Source organism: Cyanistes caeruleus, chromosome 31, assembly GCF_971803275.1.
Source record: "Cyanistes caeruleus chromosome 31, bCyaCae1.hap1.1, whole genome shotgun sequence".
Classification (NCBI taxonomy): domain Eukaryota; kingdom Metazoa; phylum Chordata; class Aves; order Passeriformes; family Paridae; genus Cyanistes; species Cyanistes caeruleus.
Window position 1 is genome coordinate 3,490,318 of NC_141731.1, and position 18,975 is coordinate 3,509,292.

An 18,975-nucleotide genomic window follows, 5' to 3' on the forward strand; every position below is an offset into this window, starting at 1 on the left:
TTCTTGAAACACCTTACGAAGTCCCTTCAAGTCTCCTCAAAATCTAACAAAATTTCAGACAATTCCACAATATTCCAAGGAAATCCCACCAGATTCCAGAAACAAACCACAAACTTGCAAAAAAAAACCCCACGAATTTCCCTATATCTTCCCATAAGCTCACCAAATTTCAGAAATATCCCACAAAATCTCCACTAATTTCCACGCAATCTAGGAAAAATCCCACACAATTCTTCAAGTCTCCTGAAAATACACCAAAATTCCAGAAAATTACCACAACATTCCCAATAAATGCCACAAAATTCCCTGAAATTTCAGAAAATCCTACCAAATTCCAGAAACACCCCACAAAATCTCCACTAATTTCCACACAATTTAAGAAAAATCCCACACAATTCTTCAAGTCTCCTCAAAATCCCAAAAAATTCAAGAAACATTCCACAGCATTCCAAAGAAGTCCCACCAAATTCCAGAAACCTCCCAAAAAATTCCAGAAAAAAATCCATAAAATTCCCAAAATCTTCTCATAAGCCTACTAAATTCCAGAAATATCCCACAAAAATATCCACTAATTTCCACACAGTCAAAGAAAAATCCAAAAAAATCCTTCAAGGCTCCTCAAAATCCCACAAAATCCCACCAAATTAACACAACATTCCAAAAAATTACCACAAAAATCCTTAAATCTTCTCAAAACCCTACCAAATTCCAGAAATATCCCACATAATCTTCACAAATTTCCAGAAAGCCTAAGAAAAATACCACAATATTCTTCAAGTCTCCTCAATAGCCTACAAAATTCAAAAAAAACCCCACAACATTCAAAAAAAATCCTAACAATCCTAGAAACAACCCACAGAATCTCTCACGTCTCCTCAAAATCCAACAAAATTCCAGACAATTCCACAACATTCCAAAAAAAATTCCCACCAAATTCCAGAAACACACCACAAAATTCCAGAAAAAAACCCACAAAATTCCCAAAACCTTCTCATAAGCCTACCAAATTCCAGAAATATCCCACAAAATCTCCACAAATTTCCACACAATCTAAGAAAAATCCCACAAAATCCTTCAAGTCTCCTCAAAATCCCACAAAATTCCAGAAAATTACCACAACTTTCAAAAAAAATCCCACAAAATTCCCTAAAACTTCAGAAAACCCAACCACATTCCAGAAACACCCCACAAAATCTCCACTAATTTCCACAAAAATCTAAGAAAAAGGCCCTCAAAATCCTTCAAGTCTTCTCAAAATTACGCAAATTACACAAAAACATCACAAAATTCCAGAAACATCCCTCAGAATTCCAGAAAAATCCCCAAAAACGGCAGAAAACAACCACAAAATTCCCTAAATCTTCTCAAAACCTTACGAAATTCCAGAATCATCCCTCATAATCTTTACAAATTTCCACTAAACCTAAGAAAAATCCCTCAAAACTCTTCAAGTTCCCTCAATATCCCACAAAGATCCACAAAACCCCAAAACATTCCAAAAAAATCCCAAAAATTCTAGAAACATCACACAAAATTCTAGAAAAAAATCACAAAATTCCTTAAATCTTCTCACAGCCTCACGAAATTCCAGATATATGCCACAAAATTCTCCACAAATTTCCACACAATCTAAGAAAAATGCCTAAAAAATTTTTCATTAGTCTTTGAAATCTTTCAAAATTCAAAAAAAATCTCACAAAATTCAAGAAACTTCCACAAAAATCTCTTCAATATCCCACAAAATTTAAAAATAATCCCACAACATTAAAGAAAAAAATACCACAAAATTCCCTAAATCTTCTCAAAACTTTACCGAATTCCAGAAACATCCCACAAAATCTCTACAATTTCCACAAAATTCTACAAAAATCCATCAAAGTTTGAGAAAATTCCACAAAATTTAAGAGAAGTTCCACAACATTTGAAAAAAATACCACAAAATTACCTAAATTTTCTCCCTTCACCAAATTTCAGAAACATCTCACAAAATCTGCACAAATTTCCAGAAAATATTAGAAATATCCCTCAAAATTCATCAAGTTTCCTCAATATACCACAAAATTCCAGAAAAATCCTACAAAATTGCAGAAAAATCCCAAAAAAATCCTTAAATCTTCTCATAACCCTACCAAATTTTTGAAACATCTCACAAAATCTCCACAAAGTTCCACAAAATCTAAGAAAAATCCCACAAAATTGTTAAAGTCTCCTCAAAATCCCACAAAATTCTACAAAAATTCCACAAAAATGCCACAAAATTCTTCAAAATGTCACCAAATTCCAGAAACATAAAAAAAAATCTTCCAATTTCCACAACATTCCAAAATATTACCTCAAAATTCCAGAAACATCCACACAGATCTCCTCCACTTTCCACAAAATTCCAGAAATATCCCTCAAAATTCTTCAAGTCTCCTCATTATCCCACAATATTCCAGAAAAACCCCACAAAATTAAAAAAAAATCCCCAAGAATTGCATATAAATCCCAGAAAATTTCAGGGAAAAAAAATAAGTCCTTAAATCTTCTCAAAACTGAATCAAATTTTTGAAACATCCCACAAAATCTCCACAAATTTCCACAAAATCTAAGAAAAGACCCACAAAATTCTTCAAGTCTTCCCAAAATCCTTCAAAATTTCACAAAAACATCAATAATTCCAGAATCTTCCCACAAAATCTCCTCATAATTCCAGAATAACTCCAAAAAAATACCACAAAATTAAAAAAAAAATCCCACAGAATTCCATCAATCTTCTCAAAACCCCACCGAATTCCAGAAACATCCCACAAAATCTCCACAAATTCCCACAAAATCTAAGAAAGATGCCTGAAAATTCTTCATGTCTCCTCAATATCTCTCAAAATCCCATAAAACCCCCACAAAATTCCAGAAGCATCACACAAAATTTAAGGAACAATCCCACAAGATTCCAGAAAAATCCCCAAAAACTCCTTCAAGTCTCCTCAAAATCCCACAAAATTTCACAACATTCAAAAAAAATCCCACAAAATTCCCAAAAAATCCCACAAAAGTATTTAAATTTTATCAAAATCCCACAAAAGCTCAGAAAAATCCCATGAAATTGCAGAAAAATCCCACCAAAATCCCAGAAACGTCTCAAAACCCTACCAAATTCCAGAAATATCCAAAAAAATTTGCTCCAATTTCCACAAAACCTAAGAAAAATCCCTCAAAATTCCTCAAGTCTCCTCAAAATCCCACAAAATTCCACAAAAACCCCACACCATTCCATAAAAATCCCAATAATTCTATAAACCTCCCACAAAATCCTTCAAGTCTCCTTAAAATCCCACAAAATGGCAGAAAACACCCACAAAATTTCCTAAAACTTCTCAAAACCCTACACATTTCATGAAACATCCCAAAATATCTCCACAAATTTCTACAAAATTCCAGAAAAATCCCACAAAATTGCAGAAAAATAAAAAAAAACCCCTCAATCTTATCAAAACCCTACCAATTTCCAGAAACATCCCACAGAATCTCCTCCTATTTACACAGAATTCCAGAAAAAAACCCCACAAAATTCTTGAAAAGCCCCACAAAATTCCAGAAAAATCCCACCAAATTCCAGAAAAATCCCACAAAATTCCCTAAATCTTCACAAAACCCTACCAAATTCCAGAAACATCCACAAAATCTCCACAGTGTTCCACAAAATTCCAGAAAAATACCAAAAAACTCTTCAAGTCTTCTCAGAATCCCACAAAATTCTAGAAAAATCCTCAAAATTCCAGAAAATTTCCAACAAATTTCCCAAAATCTCCTCAATATCTCAAAAAATTTTACAAAATATCCCAAAAAATTCGACAAATTTCTCACAAAATTCCAGTAAAATCTGATGAAATTGTTAGCTTTCAGGAACACACATAATCACGAATGATTATATGCAGGTGCTTTATTAAGAGATCTGGGTGTCAGGGGTACACATACCCAAATCTGACCCGACTTGGTTTTGAGTTCAACATGTTTTTCTACTCTATCGTTATATAACTTACATATTAATTATTAAACTAACATCGTTCTATTGTATACATTGATGTTACCCAAGCATGGATTTCTCATGATCCCCCTCAGACCCCTAACATTGTTCCTCATCTTCTTTAAACAATAATAATATCTAATCACATCTAACAATTGTATCATTTATTATATACTGCTAACACAGGTGCAGTTTCACCTGATCTTTAGCAAGGACAAGGCCTAACATTTCCCAGAGCCTACTTTTCCCAGGCTTGCAAAACCTAACTTTATTTCTAAGTCCCTGAATTTTCTAAGATTTTAAGACGTTTTACTATTATTCCCCCCTTTGAAAGCATTTTCACTTCACTAGAAGTGCAAATGTTTTCACTTGATACAGTCCTTTGTTTCTGAGTTTATACTTGATGTTCTTCGAATCCTTGATTGATGTAAGCATTGTCCGGGATGTTGTCACGAACTGGAGAACCAGAAGATGGTGGGGGTGGATCTCACATCAGTGCCTTTATTATGTTCTGGTTCCAGGACATTTTCTTCTGTATTTCTCCCTTGAAGGTGCTGTCAACTAACCAAATTGCTAAGAATACAGTTAGTAAGATGATCACACTCTCAATGATAGATTTAATCCATGAACTCACATTCCACCCTAACCCTTTGAAGATTTTGCCTAACCAACTTGTAGACAAATCCTTTTGCTCTTCCTGTGCTCCATGCTCTATTTGTTGCAATTGATTGATGTCATATTCTACACCTGCAGTCACATTTGGGGTGTGGACACAGCAATGATCAATCCATCCCTTTAAAAAAACTCACACACTCCATGCTCTTTCAGGAGTAGTAAATTGTAATTGTACGTTTAGTTATTTAAATCTTTCTCAGGTCACTCTTGCTAATTTATCTACCTGACCTGTAAGTTTGTACAACATTTCTTTATTCTGATAGTTTGCTATAGGACCGAGCAAAGACTCTAGGGCCCACCCAGATTCCACTCTACTAGAGGCTTCTTGCCAAGTGTCATCCTGATTCTGTTCCTATCCTAATCTTCCCTAGCTATGCCTGTGTCTAGTCACTGAGTTGTTTTTTAAGCAGATTTCACATTTTGACATTACTGATTTTGTCATTGTTAGCATCTGTACCGAGATTACTTTTTGTTTCATCAATTTCACCAATGCCTCTGCACCCCAATGACATTTGCTATGTTTCATTTGTAGAACTTTATTGGAGGACTGCCAGCGATTCACCGCTCTTCACAGAAGTAAACGTGAACACCGTTTATTTCTATCTTTAGCACACCTTTTATAGGGTTCTACAGGGCCTGCGGGCAGAGCAAGTTACTATTGGCTAACACACACAGGTTTACATTTTTTTCTCCTACACACAAAGATATTGTTTTGCTTTACTCTCTCTTCTGCAGAAAGGTTTCAAGGACTTTAGCCTTTAATATCACGACTTATTTCAAAGGCTGGTTTGTGCATACAGGCCTTTACTAATATATAAAATATAGCAACAATTCCCCCTTTCTCTTTTTGCACAAACCAGGCTTTGGATGTGACTCATTCTATATTCTTATGAAGACAAGATAACACAAAACTTAGACTTTCATCCCGATTAACATTATAAGTAAAGTCCGTCCCCCTTCTAGCACAAGAGACCTCAACCATCCAGTGATGCCCCAGCTGGAGAACCAACTTCCAATGGGGTCACTATCTTCTTTCAGGGCATGTAACCCATCCTGTAGCTGTTGCAGTTGCCCATGGATGGAAACTGAATGATCAGTAAGATTCAAGCAGCACATGCCTTCAAACTCCCCACAACCATGTCCTTGTGCTAAGAGCAAAAAGTCAATTGCAGCTCAATTTTGTAATACTGCATGACGTACACTACTCACATCAGCTGAAAGTTCACTTAACATTGTGGATGTTAAGTTCAATCCTTCTTAGTCTAACAAGCGAGCCTTTTTAGAGTTGCTAAGCTTTAATTCGTTCAGGCTTCACTTTAACTGATGTTTTTTATTTTATCAACTACATTCAGCAATTGGTGTAAGCTTGGATGGAAACAAAGTAAGTTTCCCAAGATAACAGGGTTTTCTATGTGGATTAGCAGGAATCTAATTCCATGCTCTATCTCCACAAATTAGGAATATGGAACTAAGTAATCGCTTTGGTAATTGTCCTGTGAGATTGCCCCACTAATAAAGGCTTTACTCTCAGTGTGAGTAACGAGATCAGCTATAGGGTTGTCTGCAGCCCAGTGCTGCATTACTTTGTTAGAATGACGTTTTGTCGGGGGTTCAAACATTATCCATCCACCTGAGGTATTGGTGGAACCTAACAAATCTAATTCTTCTGAGGGCTGCATGGTAACATTGAGAACTTTGGTAATTTTTGCTTGCCTGCAGGCTTCAAGTTGTCTTAATGTGAAGCCAACAGTGCAACTGCACTCTTGCAACATTGCAAATTGATTCAGTTGAGTCGCATTACTTATTAAACCTTTAAATGCTGGAGGATCCCATTCAGGGACTCCTATGAGACAGGTGTGAAGGGATCTCCAGGTGTGGCTAGGCTCAAACACATTGACCTTTGGCCAGTTCAGTGTGCCAGAGTGACCCATATGTTCTGTCACTTTTGGATGTTAGTTAGCAGACAGTTGGTCAGGACTATACACAACACAATTACCATAAGCAGTTTGTTCCATGTAAATGACACCATACTTGCAAACTCACAGCTAAACTTTAACGTTAAATGAACTTTCAAAGATGCTTACACTAGCTCTTGAAGGGGGAAATGCTTATACTTTATACTAATTTATACTAATATAACAATTGCTATACAGGCTAAACTCTTTATCTTAAACTATCTAACTACTTTTAACACACGTGCTCTGGTATATATGTAGTCTAAGCGTGAAAGCAATTTGCTGAAAGGGTAAACACACAACTACAATTTGCTTTATATACAGTTAGATGGAGTCTCTACACTTTTCTTAGATCTTCTACAGAATTTCCTTCACAAACAGACTATAATTTAACACAATTCAGTCTTGGAACGTTCACTGCTCCCGTGATGTCAGCTGGCAGCTGATCGGTGACTGAGGGCTTTGATGTTCAGGTTGTTCTTCACGTCCTTCTAAATCATAAAACAAAGGATAACTGAAAAATTGGTAGAGACACAACATCATAATAACCACATAAAATCTCTGTTGGCAACTGTCTGTGTAGTGTTCAGACACAACTGTGTCCTGACAGCTCCACTTCTGATCCATGTCTGGAGTACCAAGGCTGTGTGGTGACTTCTCTGTTCACTGGATCTCGTGTGTTCAGAGGCAGACAGTCTGGTCAGATGGACAGGTGACCTTTTTGAACCTGCCAACAAAACACAGACACTTCTCTCCTTGAAGTTAATGAATTACACTAATCAAATTGCTTTTAGGATATCAATTTTCCCTGTTTTCTTAAAAAAAAATAAAAATGAGATGTACTTCTGTTATAAACATCAACATTAACACAAAACCATATACAATCAGTAAGAACCTATAGCAGTTAAAAATCAATAAATCATAAACATTATTAATAAGATATGTAATATAAAACTACTATTAATTACTAAAACACTGCACCAGCATCCCATAGTTAGCAAACAAACAGAAACAAAAAATCATCAGTGAAGGATTGGATCACCACCTCCGGAAATGATTCTCCAAGCTCACTTCAAAATTGATCCAGCTGCCATATTAATAGGGTCAAATTGCTGAGTCAAAAAGTGACTCAAATACTGATTTGGGACAGAAAACATCTGGATCTGCTGGCAAACAGATCTGTCCAGGTAAAGTCAAGGCTTGGCCAGGGCCTGGCTTTAAACTGGAAAGATGCCTCTTAACTCATTTCTAAAACAAGGTTCTCAATAGCAGCAGCTAGGAGATGCTTACAGCACAGCAAACTGTTAAAATGCATTTGTACAAATCAAATGATCAGAAGCCTCAGGTACCAGACCAATTAAACCATTCAGCAGCTGGTTTAATCTGAAGCCTCTCCCATGGCAGCTGATCCTCAGCAATGGTACATCTTCTTAAAATTCTGGAAACACTGAAAAATAAGAAAGCTATAACAAACAAAACTGCAGAGATTGTAACAACCAATAGAACTCCTGATGAAGTCAAGGGTGTCACAGACTGCATTCACTTCTATCCACAAGCAGGTGTTCATCAGCGTTCTGTCACAGCTGTTTCAGTTGTGGCTATCTTCATCTCTCTAGGAAAATAACTATACTTTGCAGTTTAGAAAAGTGTCTCCAATAAAACATAAACAATTTAAATTAAACAGTATTTAAAATTAATAAAATTAATTATAACAAAAGGAAATAACAAAACTTAACCTTAAAAAATATCTAAGTTATAAAACTTAACTTAAAAACATTCAAGCCTAAACTTAATAAAACTTGACTTTTCTTAATTCTATTAACACTTAATCTATATTAAATAAAAACATACCTTAATCTTATTCTGTTACTATAAAGAGGCAACTAAAAATTTGATATGTACCTTCTAAACACAATATAACAATAACATGGATTCACTATAAAGATTATAAAAACATAACAAATACATCACAATTCTATGTCATCTAGCTTTGAGAATAACTCACAATAACTGCAAATGGTACTAAAAATACTCATTCAAAACAGGAATTTGTCTAGTATATATTCAAATTAGTTAGGATTTTAAAGTGCAGATTTTCTAGAGAAAAACCACAACACAGGATTTGGCAAGTTGCCATTCAGCTTTTGTAGCACTTTTCAGAAATATTAAGTCTAATTCTTAAACTAAAATCTAAAATCCAAATTGGTATATATGCAGTTATATGTGTTTTATATAACAAAAGGACTCACATTGAAATTACCTTATTAAAATTGTGGAAAAAACAAGCAAATGGGTAATATATACTTTAACTTAACTTTGTCTTGTACAGTAAAGTTCTCTTAACTAATTATTTTTTAAACCACAAATCTATTCTGCAGATAACGTTAATTGGAGTGTTTTCCTGGTAGCTGTAAATCATACCATATTTTAACCTTTGGTTCTAAAACCAGTTATTGCAAGGTAACTTCTGTTAATATTCACCTTAAACACCTTTTTTTTTTTTTTAACTTTCAAAGAATCGCAATAATTTCTCCAGTAAAACTCCAAAAACTGCAACTGCATAAACTCATAATTACTTAAAACACAAAATCAACACTAAAAGGGTATATAAAAACATTTTTAAAAACCCATGAACCATGACTTTTTAACAAACTGGGTACTATCCCAGTGCTTTTTCTTAGAGAGGGAGCGGGGGGTGGACTGCCCGCCCTGCTGCTGCTCTCTGATGCTGTTATCTTTATTCACATTCTCCACACGCTCTTGCAGAAAAAAAAACCAAAAAAAACACCTCACAAAGTTAAGTTTAACACATACAGTTGTTTCTCTCAATCTCTCTTGTTCACTGATAGAGGAAAAAAGGGGCACAATTTTTACAAAAGCAGGCGATGTTACACAAAAAGTCTCTCATGGCCAGGTGCTAACAATGGTGACCATTGCAGCTTATCAGCTTCTAATTACAGTGATGAATTTCAAACTAGGTACCATATAGTTTGTGATTTTTTGGCTATTTTGTCTCTTTTTGAAGCTGTCTGAGCCACCTGTTCCTGCTCAGCTGTTTCTGTAATTGTTCAGTGTGGCCCTGGAAGTTTTTCTGCACTGCTTCTGCCCCGAGGGTGCCCCCGCTCTCTGCGCACACCTCGGTGCTCCCCATGTCCCCCTGGTTCGGGTGGAAACCAATCTAAATTTGGATTCTTTTCCTCTAGGGTAGCAAAGTTGGAACTTAAATAAGATTGTAGTGTTAAGAGTGACTCCAAAAGTGAAGCAAATAGTTCAGGATATATCACATCCTGCCGTAACTGAACAGATTCTGTTCGTTGTTTCAGCGTTGCTGTGGAATTTCTTTCTCATTATTTCCTTCTCTCTGACTCTCCCTCCCTCTTTCCATGGGCAGCACAGATAGGAGTGTTTGCCCAGCAGTGGGAGGTAAAGGAATGAGCATACCTATAAGCAAGAAGTCCAGGAAGCTCCTTGCGCAAATCAAAACCCTTAAGCTGTGGCTTTTCTAAAAAGCAGGTAAATAAATCATGTGCTGCTTGCCTTTCCATCTTACCGTCAGCGCTGTTGCAGCCCTACAAGGTTTGGCAGCACGTTACGGCCAGGACTCTCCTCTGAGGTCGCCTGGGGCGCGGCACCGTTGCTTTTCGCCGTCCTTGCTGTGGAGGACCCGTCCCCTGTCGCCGACTCCCGTGGCCTTCGCTTTTTAATGTCCCAAAGGTCCCAAAGGTCCCAAGGGTCCCATTTGTTCGGGCGCCATTTGATGAGTTCGGCGGGAGACAAGCAGCACTCAATATGAATGATCAGCAAGTCTCATTTATTGGCAACTCCAAACTCCCTATATAACATCAATAATTAGGCTCACACATAGTGCAAAAGCAAGCTCATTATTGGATATTTCATTTAAGGACAACTCCACCTAGTTCCACCTTCTTGTGGTCGTTCATCTGTGCTGAATCCACATTCTTCTGATCACAGTGTCCTGTTCTCAGTTCACAGTTATCAGTAAGGTCTTTCTGACATTGCAACATCTCATACCAACTACACTCCACTGTTTAATTCTTTCTCAGCTAATTGCTGCATGGGAACACAACCTTTGTTAGCTAGCCACTCTTCCACACTGTTGAGCTTCGGGAGCCTCCCGGGAAGCACCAGCCATGAAGATTCCAGTGGGCTCAGCTGCTACCTGCAGGGGTACTGGGTGTGGCCCGTTGTGACTCAGCGGTGCTAAGAGACCCCTGTGACATCAGAGAGCCCCACCACGACTCAGGGTGTGTAAGCGGCGCAGAACCCTGAGGTGCCCAGTCCCGTGAGAGCCACTCTTGCAGAAGGAAGCAGCTCCCGAGATCCATTCGCGCTTCAGGATCTCAGAGATGGAGGAGAACAAGGCAAAACCCAAATGCTCCCAGCCACCCAGCCCCCTGCCCAGCTGGGGGCAAGACCAGGCCCTCAGCGGGCACTTAGTGGGGGCAGTGGGTGGCTCAGCCTGGCCACAGTCAGGCACTGAGGAGAAGGAGGGGCCCTTGGTCATCACGGAAGAGAAGAACCCTGACGTGGATGACGAGCCTTCCCAGTGGGGAGACCTTCGGGCCCAAGAGCCTCGCCTCTACGGAGCAGGGAGTCACCAAGAGTTGCACCAGGGGAAGGTGGCTGTGAGAGTGCCCTGGGGAGATGTGGCACAGCAACACCTCTACCAGTGGCAACAAAGGGTGACAGTCAAGGAGCTGCCCCAAGGGGAGAAGGAGGTGAGTGCCCTAAAGCTGTCCCAGCAAGGGGAAGGAAGTGCGAACAGCCAGGAGAACCAGACACATTCTCCTGCCCCCAGTGAGGAGATGCCATCAGCAGGGGTACAGAGCTCAGGCCCTGCCCCTCACAGCACCTGCTGCTCCCCCAGCCTGCCGGGAACCCAGAGCCCCAGTGAGCAGCAGGCTGTCGCTGAGGGGAGGTCACTCCTAGCAGAGGAAGGGAGTGAGGAGGGGACCCCAGCTGAGTATGATGAAGACTGGGAACAATACACCCAGAGTGAGTCTTCCCAGGAGTGCCAAGCAGAGCCAGAGCTGTCCCAGGAAGAGGTCAGCAGCTGCCAGGACTGGTACGACTCGGAAGAGTGCAGCGAACTGGGCCATGGAGACTTCCTGGACGGGGACTCCAGCAGCCTAGACGATTCCACCGAGGAAGACAACAGCAGCACACAGGACAGCTATGAATATGTGAGCATCCTCAGCTTTGGGATCACCCCCCTGCCACAGGAGGAGGACAGCTTGGACAAAGTCAGCATCCTCGAGCTGTGTGAAGCAGAAAGCAGGGCCCAAAGCCTGGCAGCTCTTGCGGCAGACGGGCTGCCAGTGCCTGTCCCTCGGGAGGCCTGGCTTGAGGTCCAGGCACCGGAGTCACTCCGTGCCTCACTTTCCTCCCTGCACGGCCAAGCCTCCATGGCCCAGCAGGGGCCTGAGGCAGGGCCTCAGAGCCTGGGGCCTGCCCTGCACAGCCTCGAGGTCCCCGAGGCCCTCAGGCAGCAGCCGTCTCCCTCCAGCAAACGGCCCGGCTTCCTCAGGCGGGCACGGCGGGCGCTGTGGGCGCTGTTCCGCTGGCCCTGCTGGGCACCACAGCCACAGGAGTAGCGCCGCTGCCAGGCTTACAGATGGCAGCTGGCCCAGGGCCCCAGGGAGCCACACCTTGCCCTGGACATGGCCCTGCAGCCTCAGCTGCCATGGCTACTGTGGACTGTGCCAGGGGCATCTCCCCAACACCCAGAGTCACCGCTGTGGCCAACCCCAAACAGCAGCCATGGGGCACATTGGTGCCAGGGCGCTCAGCACTGAATCCCAGAGTCATCAAGGTGGGAAGAGACCCCGACAGTCACCCAGTGCCACTGGCCTCCTGGCAGCACCGCCATCACCGCAAAACCACATCCCCAAGGGCCACAACTCTTCGACACTCCAGAGACAGCCACTCCACCACCTCCCCGGGCAACTTCTTCTAATGCCTCACGCCTCTGTCAGGGAAAAACTGCTTCTGATATTGAGTCTGAACTTCCCCTGCTGGCATCACGGGACATTTCCTCTCATGAAAGGATCCCACGCCAGTCCTTTGGGATTATATCCATGAAGAATGGGCACAGACCAGAGGTGCTGCTCCACTGACGTGACTGCAGAACTTTGGCTCGTACCATTCTTCCAAAAAAATCAACGTTGAGTTTAGGAAATAGTAGTAGTTAGGAATAAGAATAGGAATAGGAATAAGAAGATGAATAGGAATAAGAAGATGAAGATAGTCATTAATATAAGAAGAATAGGAATTACAGTAAGCATAACAAGTGAATAAGATTAATTAGAATAAGAAGAATAGGATGAAGAAGAAATAGTAGTAGTAAATAGGAATAAAAATTAGGAATAAGAAGAATAAGAGTAAGACGAAGAAGAAAAAATAGTAGTAGCAATTAAGAAGGGAAAGAAGAAGAAGAAGAAGAAGAAGGGAAAGAAGAAGACGATTTAGATGAAGAAATAGGAAATAGGAAGAAGAAGAAGAAGAAGATCATCAAATTAAAATACACATCTGGGATCCCAGAATGCAGGGAAGGACTTTAAAAAGCACCTACTTCCACCTGATCGTCTTCTGAGCACTCTCTGCCTCTGAGACCTCCTCCCTATTTCTATGTCCCTGGCACCCATTTCTTTCTCAATAAAACCCACCTTCAATAAAATCTGCTTGTTGTCCTCCTATGGTCTCATTTGCACCTTCACTGGGGCAGAGGCACCTCTCCTGCATGGCATCCTAACCCTGGGTGGAACCATGGGCAGGGTCCCTTCCAGTCATGAACGCTCCAGGATTCTGTCAGGACTCCCTTCCCTTCTCCCCTCCGCTTCCAGCTGGAGAATGTGCAGCAAAGCAACCTTTGCTGTCTGCTCTGGGAGCCCACCCAGCTGCTGGACCCTGCCCAGCTCCCTTGGGAGGCACAGCAGGAGCAGCACCCTGGCAGCCTCGGGAATTGCCCTCTGGGGTCCATGGCACACACTGCAATGGGCTGGCATTCCAGCTTCCAGCAAGGAAAAGATGTTCCTGCCCTTCAAGGCAAAGTTCTCAAAGGGCAGAGACCCAAGTGGAGCAAGATCTTACAATGACATTCCACTGCCAGCCTCCATAACTTCATCCAGGGCTGCTTTACCTCCTGGATTGGGGAAAAACAAAAATCAGGAGAGGGTCTTTGGCTGGGAACTGCCACAGGAAAAGAGGGACACTGGGAGGGAAAAAGAGCAGACAAAGGAAGGCAGGAGAGAAAGGAGGACACAAATGGCAACCAGCTGAGAAGGTGGCACTCTGAAAACCAAACCGGAACTTACGGAAAAAGAATGGGGCAGAAATGAAGGATTCTGAAACTTTATTTACTATGCTTCTCTGGGCAACCTGTGCAGGACCTCACCACCCTCACAGGGAAGATTTTCTACATTAAACATGAATTTCCTCTCTTTCACTCTGAGCCCAATGAAACACCACAAACTCGTTTGTGGTAATTCTCATAAACTGCTCAGCTCTTTGTTCCAGTGCACCCAGCAAGCAACAGGCAGGACAGTTCCACCAGCATGAAGGAAACCCAACTCACAGCTGAGGGACTCAGAAAATCTAAACACCAGCAGAACACCAAAAGGGCACATTTATCATTTTTGCTACAATACACAGCACTGAAAGTGATAGCTAATGACAGCCTCCTAGTCACCCCAATCCTTTCTCCATTTTAAACTTTCTCTGAAATAACCAAATTCCTTCATCTTTATCAATCACAGAGCTTTTCAGAGCAGACTCAGGAAGAGAGCACATTAGCATGTTGTTATTCAGACATGGCTTGTTGTCCGTCTTCCCCTGCTAAATGACAGCAGTAGATACTGGGAATAACCAGGTTGTCCTGGGTTGCAGTATATTCTATCACCATCCTCATGTACTGTTGAAACCAGGTGAGGCAGTGCTCCCTGCCTCCCCCCCCCCCCCCGGGCTACCTTCTGTTAATGGGCCCATCAATGCCCTGCCCCATGACTCATAGATAACTTCCCCCTGTATTGTCCCCTGTTAATGGGCCCACCACTGCCTTGCTGCATGACTCAGAGATAACTTCCTCCTGGACTGTTTTCTGTTAATGGCTCATCAAGGCCTTATCTCATGACTCACCATCCCATTGTGAGATGCTCCTCCCCGAGGGAGGAGCCAAGCATTCCATACTGGATATAAGCTGAGAATTCGAACACCACAGCAGCCCTTACCTACGGGACTTCCAGAGGACAGGAGCTACTGCTGGACTTTCAGCTGAAGACCAGACCCCCTTTCTTCCAGAGGATCACGCTTCAACAAGACCACCTCATCTGGACGACTACCATCACCCTAACAGGGTTCCAGGCTGTATTCTGACTCTGTCAGTGTTTTTGATATTATTGCATTTATTCTTTTTATCATTTTCCTATTAAATTATAATTCTGACTTGCGATCTCTCACTGGTTTGATTTCAAACTAGTACATATTTTGGCGCCCAACGTGGGGCATTAACCTGAGAGAAAGTCAGAATTGCAATTTCATATTAACAGAAACCTATCCACCATGGTGGTTGGCTTGTCTATATGGGTACTGTATCTTGCTCTCTATATTTTCCCTCACATGGGGAACTACTTGCCTGTTGTATTGCTCCTGTTGAGACCAGGGAATGGTATGAGAATTGCTTTATTGGTTTATTATGCTTATGGCATGATAACCTGTGAGGCAATGAATACCATTCGGAATATATACTCAATTTTGTTTGCTTGTCCTAGTCTGGGCTGCTACATCTGGGACCTTCTCAACAATCGCACCTTGCCCTTGGTGGGAAGAGTGGAGAGTGGTTTCTTCCAGCCTTTCAGGTCAGGCACAGCAGTTTTTAAAAATATTGAGTTCTCTCTGGATGCCAAGGACAGCCTAGTCTTGCTGTTTTGTTTTCTCTGCATGGCCTGCACCATGTACACCATGCTTAGAAACAAAGCACTGTTTGGTGTGGTACAGCGTCTTCTTGAGGAGGAAGAGAAAAGAACCAAGAGCAGAGCAACAGCATCCATGACCACACAGACTGCCACAGAGGAGAAAGGAACCAAGAGCAAAGCCACAGCGTCCGTGTCTACGCAGACTGCCACAGAGGAGAAAGAAACCAAGAGCAAAGCAACAGCATCCGTGTCCACTCAGACTGCCACAGAGGAGAAAGGAACCAAGAGCAAAACAACAGCGTCCATGTCTACGCAGACTACCACAGAGGAGAAAGGAACCAAAAGGGCCATGAGCACCTCCACACAAACAGTCACCGAACCAGAGCAGCCTAAACCGGTAGAAGTTGCCCCCATTCAGAAAAAGAAATCAAAAAGCAAATCAGTCCGCATAGTGACTGATGAGGGTGAGGCAGGACCTTCACACGCAGCGGAGGAGACAGAACCAGAGATTATCACTCGCTCTCTATCCCTAGGTGAGCTGCGTGACCTGCGGAGGGAATTCACCCGCCAGACGAACGAGTCCATCCTAACCTGGCTGCTCCGCATCTGGGACGCTGCAGCAAACGACACCATCCTGGATGGAAGTGAGGCCAGGCAACTGGGATCGCTGTCCCGGGATGTGGTCATTGACCAGGGGATTGGGAGAACCCAAGAAACTCTCAGCCTCTGGAGGCGACTGCTGACAAGTGTAAGGGACAGATACCTCTGCAAAGAAGACCTCCAGGTGCACCAGGGAAAATGGAGCACAATGGAACAGGGTATCCGATGCCTGAGGGAGTTGGCTGTGCTGGAGATCATTTTTGCAGAAGATGAGAGATTTCCTAAGAGCCCAGATGGTGTCCAGTGCACGTCACAGATGTGGCTGAGATTTGCACGGCTTGGACCAGAGATGTACTCCCGTTACCTGGCAACACTGCAATGGAGGGAAGGTGAGGACAGGGTGGGTGTCCTGGCCAATAAACTAAGAATCTACGAGGACACTGTCACTGCCCCGTTTCGCACCCATGTCTCATCTGTGGAAACAAGGCTGGCTGAGCAAGTCCGGAGCTTGATTGAAGAGGGCCATCAGAAACTAAAAAAGGAACTTAAGGAAGAAATTTACCACGTCTCCCCAGAACCAACAAGAGTCTCTGCTATTAGGAGTAGGCATTCCCCAGCCAGGGAGAAAGGATACACTCCACGAGGTAACCTCTGGTTTTTTCTCCAGGAGCATGGAGAAGACATGAGGAAGTGGGATGGAAAACCCACCTCCTCCCTAGCAGCCCGGGTACGTGAACTAAAAAGAGGGACAACTACCACAAGGAGCTCATCTAGAGCCAGCGCCGCTCCGGTCTCTCGTGGCCAGAACATCAGAAGGTATAGAAATGATGATATGAGTGATCCTCTTGAAGGGACATCAAGAGCATATTCACCGGAGGAGAGCAACGTGCACCATGACCAGGATTAGAGGGTCCCTGCCTCTAGCCAGGTAGAGGAGAGGGACAACCGGATCTATTGGACAGTGTGGATCCGATGGCCTGGCACATCTGACCCACAAAGATATACGGCTTTGGTTGATACCGGCGCTCAATGCACTCTAATGCCATCAAGGTATGTGGGAGCGGAACCCATTTCTATTTCTGGGGTGACAGGGGGATCCCAGGAGCTCACGGTACTGGAAGCTGAAGTGAGTTTAACTGGGAATGAGTGGCAGAAACACCCCATCGTGACTGGTCCAGAGGCCCCATGCATCCTCGGCATAGATTACCTCAGGAACGGGTACTTCAAAGACCCAAAAGGTTATCGCTGGGCTTTTGGGATAGCTGCTCTAGAGACAGAAGGCATCAGACAACTGAGTACCTTGCCTGGTCTCTCAGACAACCCTTCTGCTGTGGGACTACTGAGAATTGAAGAACAACAGGTACCAATTGCCAGAGCAACAGTGCACCGTCGGCAATACCGCACCGACAGAGACTCTGTGGTCCCCATCCATACGATGATTCGTGAGCTGGAGAGCCAAGGGGTGGTCAGCAAGGCTCGTTCACCCTTTAACAGCCCCATATGGCCAGTGCGTAAGTCCAGTGGAGAATGGAGACTGACGGTGGATTACCGTGGACTGAATGAAGTCACGCCACCACTGAGTGCAGCCGTACCAGACATGCTGGAGCTTCAGTATGAGCTGGAATCCAAGGCAGCAAAGTGGTACGCGACCATTGATATTGCAAATGCGTTTTTCTCCATTCCTCTGGCAGCAGAGTGCAGGCCTCAGTTTGCCTTCACCTGGAGGGGTGTGCAGTATACCTGGAACCGATTGCCCCAGGGGTGGAAGCACAGTCCTACTATCTGCCATGGACTGATCCAGACTGTGCTAGAAAAGGGTGAGGCTCCAGAACACCTGCAGTACATTGATGACATCATTGTGTGGGGGAACACGGCAGCAGAAGTATTTGAGAAGGGACAGAAGATCATCCAGATTCTCCTGAAGGCTGGTTTTGCCATCAAGAGGAGCAAAGTCAAGGGACCTGCCCGGGAGATCCAGTTCCTGGGGGTAAAGTGGCAAGATGGACGGCGTCAGATTCCCACTGAAGTCATCAATAAGATCACTGCGATGTCTCCACCGACCAACAAGAAGGAAACACAAGCTTTCCTAGGTGCCATAGGCTTTTGGAGAATGCACATTCCTGAATATAGCCAGATTGTGAGCCCTCTCTACCTGGTTACCCGCAAGAAGAACAATTTCCATTGGGGCCCTGAACAACAACAAGCTTTCGCCCAGATCAAGCAGGAAATCGCTCATGCGGTAGCCCTTGGTCCAGTCAGAACGGGGCCAGAAGTGAAAAACGTGCTCTACTCTGCAGCCGGGAACAATGGTCTGTCCTGGAGCCTTTGGCAGAAGGTGCCTGGTGAGACTCGGGGTCGACCACTGGGATTCTGGAGCCGAAGCTACAGAGGATCCGAGGCCAACTACACCCCAACAGAGAAGGAAATTTTGGCCGCCTATGAAGGAGTCCAAGCTGCCTCAGAGGTCATTGGTACTGAAGCGCAGCTGCTTCTGGCACCCCGACTGCCGGTGCTGGGGTGGATGTTCAAGGGAAAGATTCCTTCCACGCATCATGCCACCGATGCTACTTGGAGCAAATGGATTGCCCTCATTACACAGCGTGCCCGTATTGGAAACCTGAACCGCCCTGGGATTCTGGAAATTATAACAAACTGGCCTGAAGGTGAGACTTTTGGATTATCTTCTGAAGAAGAGGAGCAAGTGACACGTGCTGAGGAAGCCCCACCATATAATGAGCTACCGGAGAGTGAAAGACGATATGCCCTCTTCACCGATGGTTCCTGCCGAATTGTAAGCACTAACCGGAAA

The 18,975-nt window shown here is 43.3% G+C and overlaps 3 protein-coding genes across 3 annotated transcripts in view; 2 read left to right on the forward strand and 1 right to left on the reverse strand.

Annotated features, from left to right (window-relative positions):
* The window catches only part of LOC147648733 (uncharacterized), a 394,698-nt gene that overhangs the window by 285,759 nt on the left and 89,964 nt on the right, over nt 1-18,975 (forward strand). The gene's annotated exons all lie outside the window — the stretch shown is intronic.
* Nucleotides 1-18,975, forward strand: part of LOC147648734 (uncharacterized) — a 288,691-nt gene that overhangs the window by 264,285 nt on the left and 5,431 nt on the right. The window contains exon 2 of the mRNA XM_086866546.1: nt 13,078-14,524. The gene's annotated coding sequence lies outside the window, so the exon portion shown is untranslated. The remainder of the gene's footprint in view (nt 1-13,077; nt 14,525-18,975) is intronic.
* Nucleotides 1-18,975, reverse strand: part of LOC147648735 (serine/threonine-protein kinase PAK 3-like) — a 249,724-nt gene that overhangs the window by 167,862 nt on the left and 62,887 nt on the right. The gene's annotated exons all lie outside the window — the stretch shown is intronic.